The sequence below is a fragment of the Falco cherrug genome, chromosome 9 (assembly GCF_023634085.1).
Source record: "Falco cherrug isolate bFalChe1 chromosome 9, bFalChe1.pri, whole genome shotgun sequence".
Lineage (NCBI taxonomy): Eukaryota > Metazoa > Chordata > Aves > Falconiformes > Falconidae > Falco > Falco cherrug.
The window spans coordinates 31,258,548-31,276,701 of record NC_073705.1 but is presented as its reverse complement, the minus strand read 5'-3'; the positions used below and the strand labels follow the sequence as shown (position 1 = coordinate 31,276,701).

The window sequence follows — 18,154 nt, the reverse complement described above, 5'->3', positions numbered from 1 at the left end:
GAATTATGCTTCACATACTGCAAGCAGCAGAACTAACGGCAGTATCCACAGGAAAATGAAATCGAGTGAAACCATCAAAAGCATTGCTGCAAAAGCTGTTAGATTAATTTTTATCCTTAGCCCTTATTGCACATATTTGTACCACTGAAAAACAAGCTGCCACACATGGAAAATATTACAACGTATGAGAGAATGCCTACAACTGTCATTCCTAAACAAAATATTTTCTCATGCAAAATAGACCCCAACTGCTGCTTTTTTTTTTTTTTTTCTTTAATAAATAAACCCAAACATTCTTACTTGTTACATGTTTTCTGAGCTGGTTAAATAAAGTGGATCAAGCACTGTTCAAAATGGACAACATTAATTAAAAATTCAAGTTAAAAAATGTATTTGCTTGGAGACTGGTTTGATAATTTTAGATGGCAAAAAAGAAAACTGTTTAAACAGCAGCTATGTTAAACCTGTAGTTAAGAATGGACCTTCTGTGAAAAGTGACAGGTTAGGGACAGATTTTGATGGCAATAATGAATCTTTACAATGCTGCCTGGAGGCTGCAATTGAAATTAGTGCTAGGTGCAGTATGAATACTCTGTAAGGTACAGTCCTCAGCCTGACAACTTTACAGTAAACTACATTAAATATTTTATAGGGAACTTAGGCAGCACCTAAGTGTTATTCTATAAAGAAGGGTAAGACAAAAGTAATGGATGCCAAATAGCTGGAAAGCCATATGGGATGATTTTTTTTTTCCAATATGGGATTGCTATTAGAAGAGTTTAATAGGTCTTGACACTTCCCTGTCAGACTGGCAGCACTGTTTATGTTACACAGATCACAAAACCTCATGATACAGAAGTTTAATACCGTCATCGGCTCCTTCATGTAGGTGCTGTCTTCTCACCAGGCAGCACTTGATCTCCTGATGAGGAAAGTCTCTTCTTGCCTTCTGGTTACTCCTCCGATTCCGCATGGCAACCTGGCTCTGGCCCATTGCTCCTGCTCTACAGGTCACGAAACCTCAAGACCAACACTGTGCTGTGTCTGTCTTCCTCAGGACCACCACCAGCAAGGCCCTAGGGCATACCCAGGTATGAGTGCCCAAAGGAATTTCATACGCTGTGGGTGAAAGGTGGCAGAGGGGAACGACAGCCTGCAAAACTGCAAGAAACTCAGCGTATGGAACCTAGGCAGGACCCCAGCGCTACTGAATCCTTCCCTGGGTGGTGGCTGAGGGCTGCCTCCCTGGAAAGAGAGGAGACCCACTGAGCTCGCAGCAGGTGGTGGGACTGCATCCTCTGAGGGACTGGGGCTGGCCAGAAATGTCCAGAAAGCTTTCAGAGGCAGAGGGCCCCTCCAAAGGCCCTGCTGGGAGAGGGAGCAGGCTCCGGTGCCTGTGCGTTGGCATGCTCCCCGTCCGGCACCCGTCCGTGCCTGCGGGAGAAAGGGCAGCCCATGCTTTCTCAGCTCCCTCCCTCTCTGTGCTGTGTTTTTGTACAGCTCTTTATTAATTTAAGTGTGGGCCTGTGTTTTTGCTCTTAAGAAAATCTTCCCTGTCAGCAGTCTCTCCTGAAGCAGGATTGACTTCAACTAGGAGTGACACAGAGCTGCATTATTTCTGAGCCCTTCCACCTTTCGTAAGAAAAAGGTACAGAATTACAGTAACCAAAACACTGAAATCATTATAAAGCAAATATCGATGCCTTCCCCTGGATATAAAGGTTACTTCTTGCTCTGGAAATTGTCTAAATGTATGACTGAGAAGGGAGCTGGATTTGTGAGACTTGCATAAGTAGGGTACACATCTTCTCCCCTCCAAGATGTCCAAAGGCACAGACTTTGGTGAGGTGAGAACGGAAAATTCTCTAACTTTTATTCTGAAAGAGAAGAGGCCTGTTGTTGTTTGTTTGTTTATTCCTGGCAAAGCTACCCATTGCCATGGCAATATGTTGCCACTGATGGTGAACCCCCTTGTTTAATTTCCTTCGGCTCATTCACTGAACTCCACCATCAATTACTTAGGCATTTCTTTTTAGTTAATACTGCAGCCACATTGTGAACCCCCTGAAAACTTCGCAGTGTAGTGGTTTTTTGGTAACAAAAGCACATTCTGCAGCAGAGCAGTAACCGGACTCCAGTTTTGTCCCTGCAGAGAACCGCCTCGAACTTAGTCGTCTATTCCAAACTACATGCCAAAACAACCTCGTTTTCTCCAAAATTGCAAATATTATGGATATTTGTAACAGCTCTGTAAAAAGAGAGGCACAGATCCCGTTTTCTAGGGGCCTTTTGTGCCAAGCTCAGCATCTCGTTTCTTGCCATGTAGCAGTTTAAAAACAAATCGGTCCGTGGATGTTCAGTGGCATAGCTGGTGGCCAGGGCTGCAGCGTTTGGGGCGCCCGTCCCCGTGGCACGGCCGCCTGTCCGCGGCTGTGGGCGCAGGGCTGGCCTGCACGCCCGCACCCGGCGCTGCCGCCTTCCCGCCTTGCTGTGCCGGTGCGCCAGGTACTGCTTAGGCACACGGCGATTCAAAAATGTATTTATTTTTCTTTCAGCAAGGTTCCGGCAGGGGGGATGAGGGAGTTGCGGCTCGCCTTACTCGGTCTGCTTCCCATCCTTGGACTACGTTTTCGCCGAAGAACCTCCACCTCGCCGTGCCGCGGAGGTGCTCGCTGGCCCACGTGTTCCGCTATGGGCACGGACGCACCGTGCTGGCTGCCGCTCCGGGCTCGGTTTCGGTACCGAGCGGGCCGGCAGGTCCCAAAGCGGACCTGAGCGGGGCCCCCCTCACCGCCGGGGCCGGCGCCGCCCCCCCGCGGCCCGGTATCCCGGCAACCCGCCGCGCCGCAGCCCCGCCGCTCCCGGCCCCTTGCCTGCTCGCTCGCCGCGCCGCTCCCTTTTAGCCCCGCCGGCCCGAGGAGGAGCCCGCCGGGGTCAGACGGGAGGAGAAGCCCCCCAGGGCCAGACGGCGGGGAGGGGGAGTGCGGCCCGGCTTCCCTGCGCCTTCCCCGCGCTCTGCCGGTGCCCGCTCACGGTTTGCGCCCCTGTGACAACGGAGGCTCAGTCACCCGCCGCTGCCCTCAGCTTGCTGCTTCCTGCTCTTCGTTAACGTGCTGTGGTGTTCCACCTCGCATTTTGACCAGAGCTAAGCAAGCCTTATCACCTCCCACACAGTCACCGTTTAGGCTAAGACTCAAATGGCTTATTTCTTCCAAGGCTGCCAAATTGTTTGGTGACAGCAATTTTTGGCAGCAGTCGACCATCTCACAACTGGCCTGGTGCAGCTGCATGAGGGAGGGTCCCGAGTTACAGGTCCTTATGCTAGCTGGCACCAGGGGTATTCACCTGCCATTACTTGTGTTCTTTGGTCAGACTTGGCACAACTTCTGTGGCTTGATTTCTAGACCAAACACAGGCATTTATTATTATCCGTGTTCACTAAAAATACACTTTTAGCAAGTATTCTCACCTATCTGGTTAAAATGTGGCTACTTCTATGAGTAAACCTGTTTGCTAAAGTATTTGAAGACAGCAAACACTAATGCTCAAAACATAGAGCCAAAAATTAGTTTAAAAAATATTTAATACTTTTTTGAGATATTAAGTCTGCTCCCCTGACTATATTTGCATTAGCGCAGTATGTTTTCATTACCAACAGATGACAAAATCTTAATAAGCTTCCTGTGGTCTTGTGCGTGCTACCTTTCCCTTTGCAGATACATATACTGTTACAGCTATCCTTCATTTCATCCCGCTTGTAGAAAATTGTGTTGCCTTTTCTATACCTAGGTGAGCTGCCTGCACACACATGGCCTAATCCAAAATCCACTGATGGTGATAGCGAGATTTTAATGAACTTTACTGTGCTTGGTGTTAGGCCCATAATATTACACCACACAGATGCGTAACAGTCTGAATCACACCCCAATATTCAAGGGTCTCCTAAAGAACAAAACATTGTCATTGCTATGTTACCACTGGAGCAGGACTTTGAGATCAAAGACTCCTACAAAACACCTCATGAGTCTGAGCTTTCACTTTCCCAGTGCCACCCTTTTAACAAACTCTGCAGCAAATGGCAAATATAAAGCAGCTGAGACCAAGGCTGTACTTCCAATAAACAAAACTAAGTCTTGTGAATTCTAAACAGTTCTGAAAAGACTATGCTTTCTAGTAGATTGGGCACCAAAAGCCATTGCCAGGAAGAAGCCTTCTGTAGGTTAGGCATAATAAAACTTGAGATGCTTTTACAACAGTTCATAGCGCAGGCTAGCTTGGGTACGATCACAGAGCTACACAGAACTTTTTAGTTGGAAAGTTCTTCTGACTTTGCCCTATCTTGTCTATACAGGTCTGTATTACATGTATCCTTCTTTATTACACCACGAGAATTTCATTAAAAGCAGAGCAACTAGGCCAGTCCCTTTGTCAAAAAGCTAAGGAAATGGCTACTTAATTGCTGCCAACTTTAGAGGGAAGAAAAACTTGGAGGGTGGTCTCCTTTCCCTTGCATAAAGTAGCTAGTTCACAGTTGGCCGAGAAGTCAGAAGTGATAATCTCTGAAATGAGTCAGGTTTAAGCTCTCATGGCGATGCAGAACACCTACTCCACTGAACATATCCTGGTGAGTGTGCAGGTGGCTCTAGGCCTGCTCACTGGCTTAGGTACACCAGAATTTGAGCAACAAGAAAAAGTATGTCAGGAGAGAGATACCATTATCTGAACTGTGATTCTTTAAGAAAAACAAATGCACAATGTATTTCATCCAAAGAGAAGCTAGGCAAAATTAATCTATGTTTTTTTTAATTTTGTTACAGCCTAGGACTTCTGACATCTTTATGATTCTTGATGCTTTATTTTTCATTGCACGTTTTTAAATAGTAAAGGATATTAGAAATTACCTCAGAAGACACTTTAAAGCTATAGGATTTCTGCCCCTTGTGATTTTTGAAAGCTGCTCTCAGGCTGGGGAGGGTCTAGGGAGGACATCTCATCCAAGCTCCTGGGTAAGCAAGAGGGACAAAGGCTAAGAAGCTAGATATGAAGTATCCAGAATGTACTATGTTTTGATATCACATGACTTTTGAACCAGTATCACAAAATTTTAAGGACTTAATGCATCATCTTTGAATAGCTGATATTGACAATACTGCTAACATTAAGTGTGTTTACATGTTCTGCAGGATGCCCATTCACGCTGGTCAGGCTATCTTCCAAGGCAGGCAAGTAAGTGCCACAGCTCCGTGGCTTTACCTTATGTAAGTAAAGAAAAAGATCAGAAAAACTATCAAACAGAAAAATCCATTAACTGTCCTCAGGTCAGACATGGACATAACCTGAACTACCGGACTGCCCCTTTACTATGAGAAAGACCCCACAAGTTCTATTGATCTTGTTATGTATTGACTCCCAGTTTCCTCTGGGGTTGTCTGTTCCTGCTCCTCCAAATGAGATTGGATGCCTGTATAAATCCCTGAGCTGGGATTTCTTGCTCTTCCCTAGTTCCTGCATTCTGCTAGGCTTTGCAACACACAATCCAGTAGCATGAATGAACTGCTCTCCTGAGTACTAGCTGCTTTTCTCCAGAGCTAAACAAATAGTTCCTGCTTTGTTTCTGTTCTCTGTGTTTTGCCTTGAAAATGCTGACAATGGATATTTGGAGTTGGGGGGGAAATGAAAAGAGCAAGGATATGAGCTCCAGAGCAAAGGAGAGCCCAATTCAAAGATGTATGAGGCAGTGGTTCGCAGCAGGAGTTGAACCTGTAGAGGGATGTATTAAGAAAGGAAACAATGAAAAAGAACACCAGGTTTTTACTTGCTGTAGAAATCTGCACTTTCTAAATCTTTCAAGAAAACTTCCAAGAAAATTTCTCTGTAATTTATACTCTGGGAAGATCAATACCTCATGTGTGCAAGGTTGGAAACGGGGACACTTTTCAACCAGACAACATGCCTATCCACTTCAGCAGAACTGACAATCAGATGCGTCACCTAGCAAGCATCCTGCCATAAGGAAGGATGGCAGCCTCTCAGGAATGAAAAGTTGTGTTCAAATACACAAGTCACATTTTTGCCTTTTTTTTCCCTACACAGCCCAATCAGACATTAAAAGCATGACACTACTAAGGGAATCTATGCTTAATATATAATTTGAAATGGTCTCGTGACATCCAAAGGAATCGATGTGTTGATATTGAGAACACAGTTCTGTGCAATGCTTTCCTTAATGGGATGGATTCTCTCTTCCCCACTCTTCCATGGGCTTTTGGTTCTGCCCTCTTCCACAGCTCGCTACTAGTGCTTCTGGTTCTGATGTTATTCTCTAAAATGGGATTAAACAAATGATCTAGTAAAAGAACAAAACAAAACAAAAAAACCTAAACATGCCCAAATCCTTCCAAAACAAAACAAGAATTGCTAGAGCCAGAACAAGCAGCTGAGGACACAAGCAGGGAGCGTTGGTTTCACTGTTAGAGAAAATGTATAGGGAGCCACACAAGTCCGAGGGGCAGTTTCATATTAGAAATGCTCACAAACATTTAAATGAACCATAGGACAGAACTGGTGGCAAAATATCTCAGTCTGGACCAAACAGGACAAAATATGAACCTCATAAGATGCCTTAGTATTTAGCTAGCATTGTTTAAAAGTTATCATCTAACTGGAGCACAGACCCTCAACAAGTGTATACAAACCGACACTTGATAATTATTATCTCCACTCTGCCAGCCCCTTGCACTATTTATTAATTTAGTAGTTGTTCACAGGAGGTATCCTTCATGCCTACAGTAAAAATAAGAGGGATAGAAAATCCAGACCAGTAAGAACCCTTTATCCGAAACAAAATGTCCCAGATTTTCTAGCATGAGCAAGTGCTTTCTACAGACCCAAAACAACATACCACTGTCACTGTAGCTAAATGCCATTTAATTGGCAGCTAGAAAAGTCTATAATACATTTCTTCATGGAAAAATGTTTGAGCTCTTCTAGTTTGCCAAGATGCTAATTAAAAACAGACGGCATGTTATAAAATCCTTTCCTTGACCTGTACTATCTTACATTGCCCTTCTGTACTTTTTCATGGCATTGGCTCTCTGCAGAATTACTCTAATCTTTATGAACTTGTATTTAATTTTCCTTGTTATTTTGCAGACAGAAAAAAAGTAACTAAATGTTATTTATTTAAATGTACATAGGAAATGTGTTTTGTTACATGGCAGAGATAACAGGCTTTTGAAGAGAGAATCTTTACTCATTAAAAACAGAAGGTTTCTACATCCTGAATAATTCATAATGAAAGAAATCTTAGTGCCACTGAAGTCACTGAAATAGTTCAAGTAAAAGCCTCACTGGAGTGCCACTGACATAATGAATTGCATGAGGACGTGCCTCATGAAACACGTATTAGTGTTTCATCAGTGCTAATCAAAATGCTTTACAAAGTGAGGATTTGGATCAGCACGGAAACATTTTAAGGGGTCATCAGTGATAGCGCCACAAGTGCATTTTACTGATGTTTTTATTATTCTTAATAATTCAAGAAATCTGGAAAAATACCTTGTTTCAGTAACAGTTAATCCCTTCTACCTCCAGCAAATACTAGATCTGCCTGACACCCCACCTGACCTTGTGGTAGGCACGTTGGCACTGCACAAGCCCAGCGCAGATTCTCCATCAAATGAGATACCACACCAAGCTGAACTCCCTGGTCTCTTTTCCTTACAAACCACATCCCCCTGCAGAGGAGACTCTGGAGGGCTGAAGAAGTCCATCACATCTGTTTGCTCATATGCCAACATGCTATTTACTCAGTACAGCTTTAAGAAAGGATTTGCTCTCTTGGCTGCTGGCTCTCTCCCTCTGCAGTGGGAGAGCAAAACCGACAAAACATTGTTATCTAAGAACTGGCTGTAGTTTTAAATGTAATTTTCATAGCAACCAAGAGATACATGTTTTAGTTATAACTGCTCAGAAGCTAAAGGATTTTCCCTACCTTGAGCATGGTAACATTCACATTTCGAGCTTACAATGTTGTTTCCGTGTCACTTTTCTAAGACAACAACCCAAATTCCATAGAGCTGACTTTCTTCTAGACACCAATCACTTTTAGGCATCTCTAAGTTTCCACTGTTGCTGCCCTTGTGATTTAGGCAGAGTCATTAAAACTGGAGGGTCTAATTCCCAGCCTTGATATAATACATCAGTAAGAAGTAATAAGCTCCTTCATGAAGCAATATAGCTCCCCAGCTAAATAAATGGCACACGCTACTGATTAAACAAAGGCGTATGTAGCTTTTTTCCTAAGCATTTTTTGAAGCAAACAGATAAATATGTAAAAGAAAAAGAGAAAGACAAAACAAGGGGAGAGGGAACTGAGAGCAGTAGAGACATCTCAGAAACTGAGATCTTAGACCCCCCGGCATTGGAAAGGAGGACCTGAGAAACATCCCCAAAGAGCAACTTGGCGCAAGTATTGGCTGAAAAGAGCTTGGAGCTGCAAATAGCCTCCTGCTCTTCAATTTGCTCTTCACTCAGGGAAATGAGCGCTATGTATTCTTTGCAAATAAAGACCATATCAAAGACACCTGATCCCATTAACAATTTATTTTCCTAAACAGAACAATCTGAAATAATGACTTTTCAGATAACTGCTCAGGTGAGAAGCAGTAACAATGCTCTCTGCTTCTGACACCTCTGTCTCCTTGAGGGGAGGCAGATCTCCTTTCATATACACATTATATATGTATTAAGATATCTCTCTCAAGGGCTATATTTAGCTTTTATTCACAGGCGAGCACCACAACCACTTATTCATTCTTTTCATGCTTTACCTGCTGTTTGCAAGGCTGCCCTGATGCTAAAAATAGCTTCGCATGTTAGAGGAGGGTTGCTATAGATTCAGAATGGGTGATGTTAGGAAGACAGCTAAATCCCTCTTTGCTGAGGACATGGAGGATCCACATGGATGCAGCTGACAGGCAGCTGTATTATTATCTGTGACCTGGGCTGCAGTGCCCTTTCATAATGACTCGCAGGCTCGAAGGTTCAGGTGTTTGTGTTGTTCTAAGACTGCACTGAACTGCAAATCAATACAAATCGTGGATGTCACCATAAGTATAAGGCTTTGGATTTCATACTGTAGTCTTAGATCACAGTGCAACAGTATCTTCATATATTAATAGCGCATTAGCTTCTTTTTAACTGGGAAAAAAATTTAATATTCTGTTGTATGGGCATATTTTTCTGCAGGCATTGACATCTCCAAGTAAGAAAATATCAAAATGCTTTGCTAGTTGTTCTTACTATAGAGTTGAAAGGATGACAATTCATCATGTATTTGATTACTTTCAAGACAGCAATGAAACCACATAAAAAAATTGTACTACATACTGTTGTTTTGAACTTCTGGCAGTGTGTCCTCTGACAATGCTGACAAAGCTAATGTTAATTTTGGAAGTTACCTTCCTGTCTACAACTTAATGGATAGTGCAAGTGGAAACTGCTTATACATAACTTTCCAACTCATTTACTGCATAAAATAGTGAAGTGTGCTACAGGTAAGTGTCATTTGATTGTTAAGGTCATGATACCTATGTTTTTGAAATTTGTCTGACAAAAATTTTGGAATCATAAGAAAGATTTTATTTTGTCAAGCTTGAACATGTGGAATTTTTGAGGACTGTCATTAGAACACAGTTATCTCTACAGTCTGCAATTAAAAGTGTCTTATTATCCATCTTTTAGAAATCACTTTTCTGCATTAGGAGAATATCACTAGTTGCATCCTTTCAGGGAGATGAGGATAAGATAAATGAAGATAGCAAGTGTCTAATAAGACTTACTTTTCTTTCATAATGTAGTAAAATCCTTCCAAATGGTAACAACCTGATCTTGAATTTGAAGGCATTATACATAAATTAAAGGGCAAGCTGCAAGAAAGAATGGATGGCAAAATACTGGTCATTAAAGCAACACCGATGTGGAAACATGGGAGTTTTATTCCACAGTATAAATTAGCTCCCAAACATGTAGTAAAACCGGTTCATTTCTGTATACAGAATACCTCAGATTTACTCAGCTACATTAACTTTCTAAAAAATTAGGTGATTTTAGACAATTACAATGAAAAGTTACAAGCTCAACAGAAAATTTTATGAGAAAAATTATGCTTCAGGAGTCCCATATTACAAACTGAATTTAATGTTTCATCTCCAAATACCAATTTTCCTAGTTCTTAAAACTTGTGGATGGATTATGCCCATATCTAAGATAAATGAGGTAGTCAGAAGAGTGTTTTCCTTTTGTTAACAGACTCAGATTATAGAAACCTGCCAAATACTGACTTTATTAAGGCTGAGTTTCAAACAGAAGTTGATTGTGCAGGGAGAGAGTGGCATGGAGTGACTAAAAAGATTATTAAAATATTTTAAAGCAGATCCTAATATAACCTCAAATAATACGCTCCATCTTATAAGAACTGTATATCTGAGGACAGTGTAATGCAAGCTTGAGAGAAGATTCCATCATATGCTAAAGGAAATACTTTTTCACTCAAATCTCACTGCACATCCTGACCCTTATCTTTCATGTAGTTATGTTTTATTTCCATTCAAGAAAGGCAGTCATCTAGATATATAACTGTTAATACTTTAACATATCACTTGCAAATTGAATGTGGTTTCAGCAAGTAGCAGGATCTCCCCCAAGGTACAAGCTGGAATATTTCTTTTTACTTGATATAGATAGATTCCTCAGCAGTTTTTTGAGTCTGCCTTCTTTACTTCTAGAGCTGTGGATATCGCACAGCTCAGTATTGCTGGCTACAAGTAACATAACTTGATATTTGAAACTAAGCTAGACTAATTGTTCCCATTTAGGATCATTATCCTTCCCATTCCACCTACGTGCCATGGCATGAATAGGATCCCGACAATACTTTCAATAGAAAAGTAGATTGTATTTCAGTACTTTATGTCTGAATGGTATTGGTGATTAACTAACACAAAATTGTATTTAATTTGAAATATAACCCCTATTATTTCCAAAATCTGACAATCAGGAGTATACTTCTACTAATGAAAGGTCAGTTCTAGCAGAATGGCTAATGGTATTATTAATTAAATGAGGTCTCACAGTGGTATTCTATAAGCATGTTCACAAAAAAAAAGTGAAACAGGAATTTTTACTGATTTATCCTAATTCACTGCTCAGAACAGCCTCTTTATATCCCTCTATCCTTCAGTTTCCACTAAACGATCAGCTGTTGATCACCTCAACCCAGATACTATCAACCTCTGCAGGCAGTTACTGTACTACTTTACTGTGTCAAGTAATCTCACTGAAATCGTAAGATGAAATGCAGGTCGATTCTGTGATCGTTACACCTTATTATGCTCTTATACCTTATTTTTTAAAGTCTATCTATGAGATTCCAAACAATTGATTACACACTGTATATTGCAAATAACCCCTGCTACTAAGTATTTTCTTTGCTTGTGAGACAACCACTGGAAAACACTGTGGTGAACACGCCTGGCCAGCTGCGTAGTATAGTTTGCAGGACTGACCTTGATCGCTGGATTAAGATCTCAACTTTTGGTTAAGTTAAGATGCAACACATCTTTTTCTAGAATGCTAGCTATACAAACAGTGCTTAACTGCTTCTATGACTCAGAGGATAGAAACTCATCATTTACCTTTTTATACAGAAGACTTTAGATTCCATATATTCAACTAAAAATTATTTGTATCTCCCCTCAATCCTCATCAGAAGTGAATATACATACATACATGGTAGATGTTATGCACAAAAATGTGTATAAGGAAACAAAGGAATGCATATCTTTTCCACCACTGTTTAAAAGTTCAATGGACTGTAATTTTCCTCACATATTATTTTTATTTTCATAAAATCAGTGGGAAACAATGTAATTTACAGAAAACAAGTCGGTACTTATTTGTCAGTTGGTGGGAGTTTTTATTTCCACTTTATTGTATTTCCCCACTGTTGCTTATTATTTTCTTTCATTTTTTTATTTACATAATAACTCTGATACCAAACTGGAAAAAAATGTATTTCCCCTTTTCTTGGACTTATGTATTTGAATGCCATCAGTCACTTTCCACCATAGCAGATCTAGACATAAAAGCAGGATTAAGCATTCTTTGCTGTCTTAGGAAAATGTTCATACTTTGGGGAATTTAAGCATACTGCACCTCTAAAATCTCTTCAAATGAAAACTGGAACATGGAGGAGTTGGTTTCTGTATTCCACTTATTTCAATGTAGGCTGATAAAACTAAGAAGTAATATTTTGTGCATATTGATAATTACTTTTTAATTAAATTCCTGATCAGCTAACGTCACTACACTTGTTTATGCATGCCTACGTGCATGTGTAGGCTTTGTTCTCAGCAGAGCTGCTAGACTGTAAACTCTCAAAATTACCTGCCACACAAGTGTGGCATTGACAGTGACAATTAAAGGACACTAGACAGGAGTCTACATAATATATCTCTAAGGGGATTTATTAGGCAAAATTCTTTACTTTTTGCAAAAAACCCCAAACTTCAGAGATAATATGGGAGGTTGCTTCCAATAATTATTTTTTGATGAAAGTCTGCTTTATTATTTCCGTAACCAGATCAGTTAGGCTTTATAGGGTCATACTGGCATTATTTACAATACACCTCTTAAAAAGGGCTTTCAGCCTAGTTTATTTTAATGATATTTAAGTTAATGATTCTTAAGTTCACAGAAATTGTAGGATCAAGGTTGCTGCTACAAATGTTCCCTTAATTGCAACGGAACGAATGAATGAAACAATCAGGTTTTCAAGGTACTAAGATAAGATTATTACATAACTCTGAACTTTCTAGTCATAGTCATAACTTTCTAGTCATAGTCAAGAAAAAAACAGATGTTAGAAATTCAAACATTTATAGTTCTTCATGTGTATGTTGATTTATTAGTGTGTTAAGAGTGTAAGTGATGCTACCATCAAATAAAGTGTTAAGTATGACTTAAACTACTTCTGTCCATGATAATGAAGATTAAGGCTACTCCTCTGCCAACAGTAACAAAAAAAATTTGTGAATTGTACTTTAAAGCTGAGAGGCCCCATCTGTGTCACAAAAGGTAGAGCTAATGGAATAAATCAGGTCAGGTTGTATTTTCTAACACAGTGGCCTAAACTGGGATTCTGTTTACCGAACTGATCAGCTAAGAATAAGGGTGCAGTTTCCTCATATTTTGCTTCTTCGGAGATTTTCTCAACAACTGAAACTTTCATTTTTTTCAAATTTTTTGATTTTTTAAAAAAATATTTTTAATGAAAGCTTTTGATTATTTTTTTTTTTATCCTACCAGCAGAGCAACCTTGATCTGGAATTTGAGATGTGCACTGTCCTCTTCTTGAGTTTTGCATTAGTGTTTAGAAAATTCCCAAACTTTGGGCTCAAAGTAAGTGCTCTGCAGACAGCCAACAAAGCCACCACCTTCAGATAAAGTCTGACAGTGCATTAGGCAGGAAGTAGTTGTGGAGGTTTGCAGCGGTTTGTTCACCCTAGAAGTACAGGAGCCTGGAATAAGAAAGGTCTATAGGTCAAATTCTACTTCATACAGCCTTCCAAAATTCCAGCATCTGTTAGCTCTGCCTTTAGTTTCACAGAATTGGGGGCAGATTTTCAAAAGAACAAGTTTTCCAAATTGTTTATTATATTGGAAGCCTTAATGTTCTAGAAATTCTGTTCCCACATGATGTAGCTGACATTGATCTCCGATCATCTTAAACAGGAACAATTAAAAGGAAAATTTCCACTGGTAATTGGAATTTAGGAAATTCTATACTCTTATAATAGGATTAGATATCATGTTATTATCTCTATTTTATCTTGTTGACAATTACAGTGCAATACAATGTGGTTACTTATACACAGGTCTGGGATTTTGGACAAGGGAAGAAAATGAACAATCAGATGCTATTTTTTCGAAGGTACATTTCTAACAATGATTACACACTGAAATGGTAATTGCAACTTCAAAATAGCATAAAGCAGCACAGCTGCTCTCGAAATAATGGAAATAGCACAGGCTCCTCTATGATATTTTTTGTAACTTCCTCTATACTGGAAAAAAATTTAAATACAGAAGTGCTTTTATTGATTAAATTATCAGCCAAACAAATAAAACTACATTTGCCTTTTAGCATAGCAACATTGACATCTAGTGGCTAATTAAACTCCACGTTTGATATCCTTTGTATGACAAAAGCCATGGAACATACCATTTACTAAATCTGACAAAATAAATATGCAATGCAACAGCCTGCTCTCCTTACGTAACCTCTAGATGATTACAGAATGACAGCAAGTCTCTAATGACTAGTTTAGAGCGACAACCCCAGCAGTGGGAACTGGTGAGCCTGAGCCATTGTCCCTCACCACAGTGCCACTGGTTTTCCCTGACTGTCAGGAAGTCAGCCTTGGGAGTCAGCTGTCTGACTCAAGTATGTATCTTGCTCAGGGCTTGTTGGGAGGCATAAAGCATCCGTAAAGTTATACACAGGTATATCTAAAAGAAGAAGAACTACACTTACTGAATGTAACGTTACTGGCATACGTGAATGTCCATTTTTAGTTCTACTTGCTTTCCTACAAATTACTAGGGGGGGTCAGATAGAGGGAGATGAAAATCAGGAACACAACAGATGCCATGAGACTGTTCATACTATGAAGACATGAAAATAAATGCTTTGGGAACTTACTTCATAGACATGCAGAAGATAGGAAGGTGTCAATATCAAATTACAAAGTCTAATTTCCTCATTTTTCAACAAGACAACTGACTTAATGGAGAACAAGAAAAGATTAGACAGGATAAATCTCAATTTTACTAGCATTCTTGATGATCCCACATCACTTTCTCATCATCAAACTCAAATGTAGTCATATGTCCTCTGCAAGCAGCTCTTGTAATGAATATGGTTGTCAGCGACTGCCTTGCCCTCGCTCTCCATACCAGTGGTAGCTGCCTCTTCTGTCCTGCTGGCAAAGCTGCCTGATTTGCTTCATTAAAAATTGTACCAATTTCTTAATTGGCTAACTGAGCTAATTTTGACCAAACAAACAAAAGGCTGTTGAGTTTAAGCAACTTTATCAGATCTTAGAAGGCAATAATCTCCTGCAGGAAGGTCGAGATATTTCGTCCTAGCTAAACAGTGATAAGGACTAAACAGCTATGCTTAGTGTTTCTTAGAAATACAGAGGGAAATCAGAGTCTGAAGAAGAGCAATAAAACATCTATGAGTTTTCAAAAATATCTATGGAAAGGTTGAAGCACTTTAATTTCTTCAGCTTCAAAAAGGGGAGACTGTGGGCATGTATGTCCTTGAGAATGCAAAGATTCATTATTCAACTGATGCTCAGTTCCTGCTTTTTGTACCAACTAGTGTAGGGCATTAAGAAATTATCTCAAGTAGCAACAAAGGAGATTTATCTTAGATATTAGGAAAAAACCCTATATACCTAAGAGGTTAATAGATTAAGCTCTTTATGCTGTGAAATATACTATACTGGAAGCTTTTAGGAACCGCTCAATAAGTATGTCAGGTATAGTTCTTTGAATTCTGCATCTCAATGACTTAATACCTTCTCTCGGTACATACGCACTAATAGAAGTAAGCTTTCTGGGTACACTAGGTCTCATACTTGGCCCATGTCTAGATTTAGAGCAGGAGTAAAGAAAGAACTACAGTGATGCTGTCTCCTTCATGGGCCATGAAATTCAGGGCTATAATTTAAAAGTATAGTTTCACATTACTGTTAAGCTGATCTAATAGAGAGGTGCTGCTGAAAGGACAACCCTTGTTTCTCACTTCCCCCTTCCCTCCTGTCCCATCCCTCCATCCCTCACCTTTTTTTGCACCACCACTATTCCTCATCAAAGCAGGATAGTCAGAGGAGTCTGACTGGCAGAAAATGAAATACTGCAGTTCAGCAGAAGTGCTCAGATGAGCACTAGTGCTAGTTCAAAAAGAGGAATGCTCTCTTCAGCGGCAGCTAACCCATGGATTGATTTACTTGTAATGGAAAACTGTGTTCCTAAGGTTTGGATGTATAATAATTGAAATCCAACTTACAACTGTAGCACCTCCTGCTCTGCGAAGAGTTATGCCCTTCTCTTCTTTTTCCCCCATATCTTTCAGTCCAGTGAGACTTGTATAAGAGAACTGTCCTTTTTGGTGTCAAAGCATAGTGATGCTAGATTTAAACTATGGAGATGCTCCCACAGGATCAAACTATAATGCATATACCAAGGGTTAAGGACAGGTCCAGTTTCAACTTACAGTTTTTTTAGGAGGCCGTTTCTGATCCACTTCCCCAGCTGTGCCTTACTGTAGCCCACATATAAAAGCAGTCAGGTGATGTTTGAAAGCAACACAGTCAGATATCAGAAGAGTAACAAAGCAAGATGAAATTATCTAGCTTCCATTCTCAGAAAAGCTGTTTATAAAGTAACTTCAGCATCTACAACAGTTTCCATAGTTGGCCTCACTGCAGAATTTTCCTCTGTCCCAGAAACTTTATTTTTTCTATATGCAGGCTTTTGTGGCCACAGCACAATGCTGAGAGATTCAAGAACTGTAAATCTTTCCTCTACCTTTCCCACTTTTCTTCAAAGTGCATAATCAATGATATGTTGGCCCAGTTTCTAGAATCATGTCAGGATTCATTCACACTAAAGCAGTCTGTCATTTCCGTAAGAGGAACAAAAAGATGCCTGCTATTACAGCTTCGTAGGTATACATTATTTATTTTGAGATATTTAAATTATTAATTAGGACAATTCCATTTTTGCAACGGAGTCTCTGCCCTTTAGATGAAACGGGCCACATTCAGTAAGACTTCAGCAGAATGCTGCATACACTCTAATACGCATACTGCCACCCAGTTCCTTTCTACAGGGCACTTGAGCATCACCTTTACATCCCCTCAGAGTGATAATATCATAACCAGTAACACAAATCAGGAGAAAAAAATCATTTTGCTTTTAAAACTGAGATTTGGTAGGCAAGGTAAGGAGTTACACTGTCACCATGGGGTGTCATTGCCTCACTGCATAATAGCAACTAGCTATTACTTATATTTTACAACTTAGATATTACAATAGCAGTATTTCAGTTTTAAAAATTTCCCTGAATTGAATCTATCTGTGGTTTAAGACTCCAGGAATCAATAACACGGCTGGGAAACTCTGACACAGCCCAGAAGAAAGTATCCGTGATGGATTAAAGCATTTCAGACCTCGGCAGTCAAAATGCTGGTTCAGTTATCGTGTGCCCTCATGTCTGATGGGAAACGGTATCAGCCCTCTGACAGCTGCTTGCTGTATCTGATGACTTAATGCCGAAGGCTGGTATTTCCCAGCTAGCTTACGAGAAAAGAGTTTTGGTTCTTAAAGCTCCTTTCCCTGATGCAACCCACAGGCTCCCCAACTCTATCACTCTGTTGCCGTCTGTACTCACAGAGAAACTGGGTCACAGCCTGCCCGCCCTTCTAACTGCGAGAGGCGATTGAAAAGAAGAGAAACGGCTAAAACATGTGGAGATCAATGCTACATATTACCTTGCCGAGGCTGCCGGGGCGCTAATAGGGCTGTGACGGAGCTCCGTGCCGCGCTGGGGCAGCGCACACACCTACTGCACGGAGCCCGGCCCCGCGCCTCCCGGCAGCTCCGGCCAGCGGGGAGCGCCCGCCCAGGGCCCGTCCTGCCTGAGGGGCTGCTCCCGCCCCGAACCCCCGACGGAGCCGCTGCCGGCTCCGAGCCGCCGCGCTGCCCCGTCCCGTCCCGCCTCAGTTCCGCCGGCGGGACTCCCCTGCCCGACAGCGCCGGGCTGGGCCGGGGGCCGAGCGGGACGGGGAGGAAAGGGGAGCGCTGAGGCCTCTCTGGGAGCCACTGCGGCCGCGTCCTACCTTCCCAGAGGCGGAGACCGCCGCAGCCGGGGCCGCGCATCGGGTTCCCGGCCAGGGAGACTCCCCTCGCCCCTAAACATGATGAGCGGCTTTCCCCTCCCCTCCGTCGCCCCGCCGCGCTCTGCCGGCTCCCCGCGCCCCTCCGCCCCGCGCCGCGCCGCCCGCCGGCGGCCGCAGGAGGC

General features: G+C 41.4%; 1 protein-coding gene across 3 annotated transcripts in view; it reads right to left on the bottom strand.

The window, feature by feature from the left end:
* The window catches only part of LGI1 (leucine rich glioma inactivated 1), a 31,096-nt gene extending 13,006 nt beyond the window's left edge, over nt 1-18,090 (bottom strand). The window contains exon 1 of one of the 3 annotated variants that reach the window (XM_055719943.1): nt 17,973-18,090. The gene's annotated coding sequence lies outside the window, so the exon portion shown is untranslated. Of the gene's footprint in view, nt 1-867; nt 5,763-17,624; nt 17,730-17,972 lie in introns of those variants that run through there. The other 2 variants (XM_027803761.2, XM_005432404.3) reach the window with 2 other exon arrangements.
* Between the last annotated feature and the right edge of the window lie 64 nt (nt 18,091-18,154).